Source organism: Trichechus manatus, unplaced genomic scaffold (assembly GCF_000243295.1).
Source record: "Trichechus manatus latirostris isolate Lorelei unplaced genomic scaffold, TriManLat1.0 scaffold00073, whole genome shotgun sequence".
NCBI classification, from domain to species: Eukaryota; Metazoa; Chordata; class Mammalia; order Sirenia; family Trichechidae; genus Trichechus; species Trichechus manatus.
This window is the reverse complement of record NW_004444009.1, coordinates 3708360-3717760: the sequence shown is the minus strand read 5'-3', so window position 1 is coordinate 3717760 and position 9401 is coordinate 3708360.

Genomic DNA, 9401 nt, shown 5'->3' with positions numbered 1-9401 from the left:
GCTAGAACATCCTGAAAGAAGCTAGGTAAAGACATGGAAGATCTAAAAGCCATAATCAACCAACTTGATCTCACGAACATATACCAAACACTCCACCCAACAGCAGCCAAGTATACTTTCTTTTCCAACGCACATGGAACGTTCTCCAGAATAGACCACATATTAGGCCATAAAGGAAGTCTTAATGGAATCCAAAGCATCAAAATATTACAAAGCATCTTTTTGGACCATAAAGCCATAGAGTAGAAATCAATATTAACAGAAAAAGCAAGGAAAAACACTCAAAAACATGGAAACTGAACAACACCTTGCTCAAAAACTATTGGGTTATACAAGAAATTCAGGATGGAATAAAGAAATTCATAGAATCAAATGAGAATGAAAACACACCCTACCAGAACCTTTGGGACACAGCAAAAGCAGTGCTGGGAGGTCAGTTTATAGCAATAAATGCACACATCCAAAAAGAAGAAAGAACCATAATCAAAACATTAACCCTACGACTGGAAAAAGTAGAAAGAGAGCAGCAAAAGAAGCCCTCCAGCACCAGAGGAAAGGAAATAATAAGAATTAGAGCAGAATTAAATGAAATAGAGAATAGAAACAACTATTGAAACAGTTAACAAGACCCAAAGCTGGTTCTTTGAAAAGATCAACAAAATTGATAAACTGTTGGCAAAACTGACAAAAGAAAAACAGGAAAAGAAGCTAATAGCCCATATAAGAAATGAGATGGGTGATATCACAAAACACAAGACTGAAATTAAAAGAATAATAACAGAATACTATGAAAAACTGTACTCTAACAAATAGGAAAACCTAGAGGCAATGGACAAATTTCTAGAAACTCACTACCTGCTTAAACTAACACAAACAGAAGCAGAACAACTAAATAACTAAGAAGAGATTGAAAAGGTAATTTAAAAACTCCCCCCCCAAAAAACCCCTGGCAAGGACGGTTTCACTGGAGAATTCTACCAAACTTTCAGAGAAGAGTTAACACCACTACTACTAAAGGTATTTCAGAGCATAGAAAACGATGTAATACTCCCAAACTCATTCTATGAAGTCAGCATAACCCTGTTGCCAAAATCAGGTAAAGACAACACAAAAAAAAGAAAATTACAGACCAATATCCCTCATGAACATTAACGCAAAATCCTCAACAAAATTCTAGCCAATAGGATTCAGCAATATGTCAAAAAAAATAATTCAACATGATCAAGTGGGATTTATACCAGATATGCAGGGATCGTTCAACATTAGAACACTCAATGTAATCCATCACATTAATAAAACAAAAGACAAAAACCACATGATCTTATCAATCGATGTAGAAAAGGCATTTGACATAGTCCAACACCCATTCATGATAAAAACTCTCAACAAAATAGGAACAGAAGTGAAATTCCTCAACATAATTACGAGCAGTTATACAAAGCCAACAGCAAACGTCATCCTTAAATGGAAAGAGTCTGAAAGCATTCCCCTTGAGAACGGGAACCAGACAAGGATGCCCTTTATCACCACTCTTATTCAACATTGTGCTGAAGGTCTTAGCCAGAGCAATTAGGCTAGGAAAAAAAATAAATAAAGGGCATCCAAATTGATAGGCAAGAAGTCAAAGTATCTCTGTTTGCAGGTAATATGATCTTATACACAGAAACCCCCAAAGAAGCCACAAAAAAACTACTGGAACTAATAGAAGATTTCAGCAAAGTTTCCTTATACAAGATAAACATACAAAAATCAGTTGGATTCCTCTACACTAACAAACAGAACTTCAAAGAGAAAATCACCAAATGAATACCATTTGCAATAGCTCCGAAGAAGATAAAATACTTAGGAATAAATCTAACCAGAAATGTAAAAGACCTATACAATAAAAATTACAAGATGCTACTGCAAGAACCCAAAGGAGACCCACATAAGTGGAAAAAAATACCTTGCTCAGGGATAGGAAGACTCAACATTGTGAAAATGTCAATTTTACCCAAAGCAATCTACAGATACAATGCAATCCTGACCCAATTCCAATGGCATTTTTTAATGAGATGGAGGAACAAATCACCAACTTCATATGGAAAGGGAAGAGGCCGGATAAGTAAAGTATCACTGAAGGTGAAGAACAAAGTGAGAGGCCTTACACTACCTGATTTTAGAACCTATTATACTGCCACGGTAGTCAAAACAGCCTGGTACTGGTACAAAAACAGATACATAGACCAACGGAACAGAATTGAGAATCTAGACATAAATTCATCTACCCATGAGCAACTGATATTTGACTAAGGCCCAAAGTCCATTAATTGGGGAAAAGACAGTTTCTTTAACAAATGGTGCTAACATAACTGGGTATCCATCTGCAAAAAACTGAAACAAGACCCATACCTCACTCCATGCAAAATGGATCAAAGACCTAAATATCAAATCAAAAACAATAAAGATCATGGTAGAAAAAATAGAGACAATGCCAGAATCCATAATACATGGCATAAACAGAATACAAACCATAAGTAACAATGCACAAACACCAGAAGAGAAATTAGATAACTGGGAGCTCCTAAAAATCAAACACTTATTCTCCTCAAAAGACTTCACCAAAAGAGTAAAAAGACAACTTACAGACTGGGAAAAAAAAATTGGCTATGACAAATCCGATCAGCATCTAATCTCTAAAATCTACAAGATATTGCAAAACCTCAGCAACAAAAACAAAATTAACCCAATTTAAAAATGGGCAAAGGATATGAATAGGCACTTCACCGAAGAAGACATTCAGGTGGCTAACAGACACATGAAGAAATGTTCACGATCATTAGCCATTAGAGAAAAGCAGATCAAAACTACAATGAGATACCATCTCACCCCAACAAGGCTAGCATTATTCCAAAAAAACACAAAATAATAAATGTTGGAGAGCTTGTGGAGAGACTGGAACACTTATACACTGTTGGTGGGAATGTAAAATGGTATAACCACTTTGGAATCGATTTGGCACTTCCTTAAAAAGCTAGAAATAGAAGTTCCGTATGATCCAGCAGCCTCACTCCTTGGAATATATCCTAGAGAAGTAAGAGCCGTCACACAAATAGATATATGCACGCCCATGTTCATTGCAGCACTGTTCATGGTAGCAGAAAAATGGAAACAACCTAGGTGCCCATCAATGGAAGAATGGATAAACAAATTATGGTATATTCACACAATGGAATACTATGCAACAATAAAGAACAACAATGAATCCGTGAAACATCTTACAACATGGAGGAATCTGAAGGGCATTATACTGAGTGAATTTAGTCAGTCACAGAAGGACAAATATTGTATAAGACCACTATTATAGAAACTCAAGAAAAGGTTTAAACACAGAAGAAAACATTCTTTGACGGTAAGGGTGGGGAGGAAGGGAGAGGGTTATTCACTAACTAGATAGTAGACAAGAATTATCTTAGGTGAAGCGAAGGACAAAACACACTACAGGCGAAGTGAGCGCAACTGGACTAAACCAAAGCTAAGAAGTTTCCTGAATACAGTCAAATACTTTGAAAGACAGAGTAGCTGGAATGGGGGGTCTGGGGACCATGCTTTCAGGGGACATCTAGGTCAATTGGCATAACAAAGCTTATTAATAAAACATTCTGCATCCTACTTTGGTCAGTGGCGTCTGGGGTCTTACAAGCTAGCGAGTTGCCATCTAAGATGCATGAATTGGTCCCAACCCTCCTGGAATAAAGGAGAATGAAGAACACCAAAGTCACAAGGAAAGTAGTAGCCTAAGAGACAGAAAGGGCCACAAAAACCAGAGACTGCATCTTCCTGAGACCAAAAGAACTAGATGGTGCCTGGCTATCACCAATGACCACCTTGACAGGGAACACAACAGAGTCCCAGATGGAGCAGGAGAAAAGTGGGGTGCAGAACTCAAATTCTAGTGAAAAGCCCAGACTTAACAGTCTGACTGATACTGGAGGAACCTCAGAAAGCATTGTCCTCAGACTCTCTGTCAACCCAGAACTAAAACCATTCCCAAGGACAACTCTTCAGACAAAGATTAGACTGGAGTATGGGACATAAAATGATACTCGTGAAGAGTGTGCTTCTTAGCTCAAGTGGATACTTGAGAATAAACGGGCAGCTCCTGTCCAGAGGTGAGATGAGAAGGCAGAGCGGGTCTGGAGCTGATTGAATGCACAAGGGAAATCAGGGGTGGAAAGGAAGAGTGTGCTGTCACAGTATAGGGAGAGCAATTAGGGTCACATAACAATGTACGTATAAATTTTAGTATGAAAGACTAACTTGAATTGTAAAGTCAAAATACAATAAAATAAAATAAAAATTAAGTTTAGTTTATACTTTAAAATACCATGCAGCTGTTAAAACATTTATCTCTGCTATTGGCATGGAATGGTGTCTATGACATGCATCAAATACTCAACTGCAAAACAAATGAAAAATGTATACATATATAATATTTTCACATTTTTATAAAATTATGTGTATGTATAATTTTCTTTCATATACTTCTGTGTTATTTGAAATACCTTTTTAATTTAATATGCACTAAATTTGTTCAATAAAAGAATGTATAAATATAAATTCTATAATCATGAGAATACATAAAAATATGATGAGTTTTATTTTATTACCAACTAGTTTATAATCTGTGACTTCAGAAATTAAATTTCTATTCTTTCTGGTCACACACTTGTATTGCGCATAGTAAGATGGCAAAAAATACCATTGAAGGGAAAATAATTCAATCTTCTAGTGGCAAATTGGAGAATAGATGGAGTTAATCCCAGTATGTTTTCTCACCCTCTTACATGGACATAAAAGAAAGAATGAACATATACGTAGACAATTCAGAGGATTCTGGATATGTACACAACAAAATTCAGTGAAATTCTCAGACACAGTAGAGAAGGTTCTTGGAAAAACCACTAAATCTGGCTAAAATAGTTCTTCAGACCAGACTCTTGTGGGCAATGATTGTCGATGAAGTGAAAATGAGTTGATGGAGAACTCTGAAGTCAACAGAGCAATAGTGAGACCTTGGAGGGCTGTGAGTAGATTTATGTCACTGTCAACATTTCTGGTATAAACACGTTGTTAATGTGATCACCAGCAGTTAAGAATAAATATCAATTTTAGAATTAACAGGACATCTCTATGGTTTCAATTTATAGGAGAGCTAAAACTCTAAAAAGGTGTTGAGTTGATGAATTAAGGACCAATACACTGGAAAACTGAGACTGATAAGCAATATTCATATCAGCTCTAGAAAACTGAACTGAGAAGTACTACTCTGAGTCAGTGACCCTAAATTTTAGAATTTGATACTGGTACCTGTGGGCTATCAAACTGGCTTACAAAATAATTCATTTTTAAGAGATAAGTCACAAGAACAATTCATGTTCTCCAAGATATTGAGCTTGTTTTCCAAAATTCTGATTTGCAAAGCTCTAGAGAAATAAGTCTTCCAGGAACTTCTGACTTTGGAGATCTTCCAGCCTTCAAAGTCAAGACACAATGATATTACAGGTAGGGAGAAAGTGGAATGATTATTTTTTAATCACAAGAAAAATGGGCTCAAAATTTCAGGCATGCACTTCCCCACCAAATCAGTAATAAAGCTTTATGCATCAAAGGTTTGGTAGAGCAAAACATTGAGTCATTTCCCAGGAGGATCATGGAGCTAAACTAAGAAACCATAATTTTGTCAGGGAGATTACATTTCCTGAGACTAGGAATAGGAGAGAAATAAAAGAAAATGGACTAGAAGAACAAGAGTATGAACTTGAGAAGAGATGGTATATGTTATAAAGTAAAAAAGAGCTCTAAGAAGACAGAAATAGAGAAAGTGGGTAAGAAGATGGAGTTAAGACGAAATCACAAAACTATGCCAAAATATTATTTTGGTGGAAATAAGTATACCCAAACCCAAATCTGTTGTCGTGGAGTTGAGTCCAACTTATACTAACCCCAGAGGACAGAGTAGAACTGCCCCATACGGTTTCCAAGGCTATAAATCACTCCAGAAACCAACTGCCACATCTTTCTCCTGAGGAGCGGCTGGTGGGTTTGAACCACTGACCTTTCAGTGCAACCAGGGCTCTATATCTTTGTATAAGAAGGAATAATGAAAGGGAGAAAAGACCGGAAGAAGAGACAGCAAAGAAGTAGACTGAAATTACTATTCATTCTGAAACTCAAACAACTTTGCCTTAAAATATCAAAAGACAGAGATTCTAGGACAAAGTGGGGTGGGGGTCAACATTCATTATCTGGATAATTGTTTTAATGCTCCACATCAGCATCTGCCAGAAAGCAAGAAACTGTTAAGAAGACTCTTTTTTTAAGCCTGTTATTTATTTTTCTTAGTACATTTTAGCTTCATCACCTGGATGAAGTCAGGATGTGTTGGGATCTTTCCTGTGGGTCACTGGCTTCCCACACAGATGATGTAATAGAAAAATAGCACGCAGGCAAGGGAAATGGTTTGATTTTGTTATTGCTAAGAGAATTTTTGGTTGACCATAGAATGTGCTGGAAATTAGATCCTGCACCCCAGGATCTCACAGCTGTCCTTCAGCCATCTAATTTTTCTCCGTCAGAATGTTAGAGCCCTTGTAGAATACCTTGAAGATTTGTTTTATACCATTCAACTATAAATGCCTGCATTTGGAGTCCCTTGCTATGATGATGTGATTCAAAACATCAAATGCAAAACAAACGCTAAACTGAAAAGCCCAGACAAAGCAAATCCATAAAGTGGATAAACTGGCCTTTACCGCTTACTTTTTTCACCTTTCCTCATCCTTCCATACCCCCTTTCTATATTTACACTATACTCTTTATCTTAAGAGCAACAGGGAGATATAAAGTATTGTTCAATTCGAGTGAGTGGTAGGGAAAAGTCCTATTTGCATTTCAATAAGATCATTCTGGAGATCAGAAGGAGGCAAAAAATTGACATGGTTTGACCTGGTAGAAAGAGTTATAGTCCTCTAGATGAGAGATGGCTCTTATCTTCTAAGGCTATCTACATTTTTACAGTTGATAATCCCTTCACTCAAAAGAAGGGCATAGGAATTCAGATATCCTTAACAGTTATATAAGGAAGACATAGTGAGTAGTCCCCATGCCCCTCAAGTTACTCTGCTTACCCCATGTGTATCAGAACAGAACTGCACTCTATAGGGTTTTCAATGGCAGATTTTCAGAAGTAGATTACCAAGCCTTTCTTTCCAGGCACATCTGAGTGGACACCAACCTGTCGATTAGCAGGTGAGCATGTTAATCATTTGCACCACCCAGGGACTCTTCTAAAACACCTTGTCATGGGTTGATTCCAACTCATAGTGACCCTATAGGACAGAGCAGAACTGCCCCATATGGTTTCCAAGGCTATCATCTTTATGTAAGCAGACTGCCACATCTTTCTACTGCAGAGAAGCTGGTAGGTTCGAAGTTCAAACCACTGACTTTTCTGTTAGCAGCTGAGTGCTTAATCACTGCCACCAGGGCTCTTCCTTGGAGACTCCTCTACTTACCTTTAAGTAGCTTAATATTTCCTATTCAATGGCATTCAGGCTGTAGGGCCCATATCTCATAACCTGATTGCTGGAGCAAATTCAGACCTAGTGGAGTCATTTGAAGGTTCAGTTTCAGCCTTGGTAAAATTATGTGACTTTCCTATTCTCAAATAACATTCAGATTTTGTTGGCAAACAGATGGCTACAGTCTGGAGGGTATTATTCAAACTGTATGGTTTAGTGGACTTCAGGCAGCATGGCGCTCTAGGCAGAAGCACCATGCCATCCCTCCACAGCAAAGATCTGAAAAACTAAGCCAAACAGAGAAAACAGGAATCCTGAAACCCTAAACATCAAATGAAGAGATAAAGAATTCAGCCAAGCACCAATTGGAATAAGAAACTGACAGAGAACAGAGCAAGGAGACATACATGGAGAGGTCTCCTATCAGCTAATGCAGCACGGATCTGCCATCTTGTACTCCTATCAGAGACCAGCAAATAGGAGGTACGAGAAAGCAGCTTCACGGAGCTTCCAGCAGGAGACAGAACAACCGGTAACTGGCAATATATGCTTTAACACCCGCCACCCTTCTTCACCCCCAATCGGCTTCCTCTGCTTCCTGCGGCCACAGTCTCTTGGCCGGGAAGCACTGGCTGCTTGGATTCCACCCACCCGCACTGGCCGACTCCCTGAGTGCCATTTGTTGGCTGCTGGTGTTGCTTTTTTCTGCTTCTTCTGATTTCCTCCTTACGTTTCACCACCTCCCCCTCCTTTTCCTCAAATACTTGGCTCCGTGTGCTATCTTTGCTTCTTCCTGAGAGGCTGTGGAGCTCCGTTCGAGTGTGGAACTGCTTCCGGGTCAGTGCTGCCACGATGGTGGGATACTGGGCATTTTGTTTGTTTGTTTGTTTTCAATTGTTTGTTTGTTTTCTTTTTCTTTTCTCAAGTTGGGAGCTCATTCTGGCTGGGCGCAGGTGCGCAGAGGGATCCCTGAGCACATTTCTTTCTTCGTGGGGTTTTTTTTTTTTCTGTTTTTATCGGGGTTTTCTTGTTCTTTTTTAAAATTTGTTTTGTTTTCTTTTCCCTCTTGTTCCCTTTTTGTCTTTCTTCATTACTAAGTTTCTTGTCTGTCTATACCTTCCTTCTCTTCCTGTCCTGTACCTTCACACCTCCTAGCCAGGCTGTACTTCAACACCTGGAAACAACTTCCCCAGACCTCATAGCTGCACTAGTGGGATCCCTGGGAGCTTTTCTGTTCTTTTTTCTTTCTAATTTTTATTTATTCATTCTTTTTTTTTTTTCTTCTTCTTCTTCTTCTTCCCATTTTTTTTTTTCTCCATTTCATATTCTCTCATTTCTCCACTCCAATGGCAAGCTCCCCTAGCACTCTTTTTTGTTTGTATGTTTTTGGCTCCTGTTTCTCTCTCCTCTCTCCCATACCCATCTTAGCGCCACACATCACAATCTCTCCCCTCTATCCTGCCTACCTGCACCGTGGACTTAACATCACACCACCAAGCAGCACAAGCACGGCCTACTGGAACCTGCCCTGCACTGACTACTGACCCCCCCGGTTGCTGTAGTAAGTGCCACTAACAGCCCATCCCAGCAACTCCTCTTCAGCTAGACCTGCCCTGCTGTACCGTATCTGAGAGACTGACCCTGCCATTGGAGAAGGAGGCGAAAAGTAACATGCCCGAGAAGAGCAAACAACAAAGAACACACAGCCCGCCTGCTCAGGCATAGCCAAATTAAAAAAAGGACAAAACAAACAAATCTACAATCAGTAAATGAGAAAAATAACTACTGAATGCCCCAAAGACAGCAGACAATATCAAAACATTTACAAAAACAGGACAG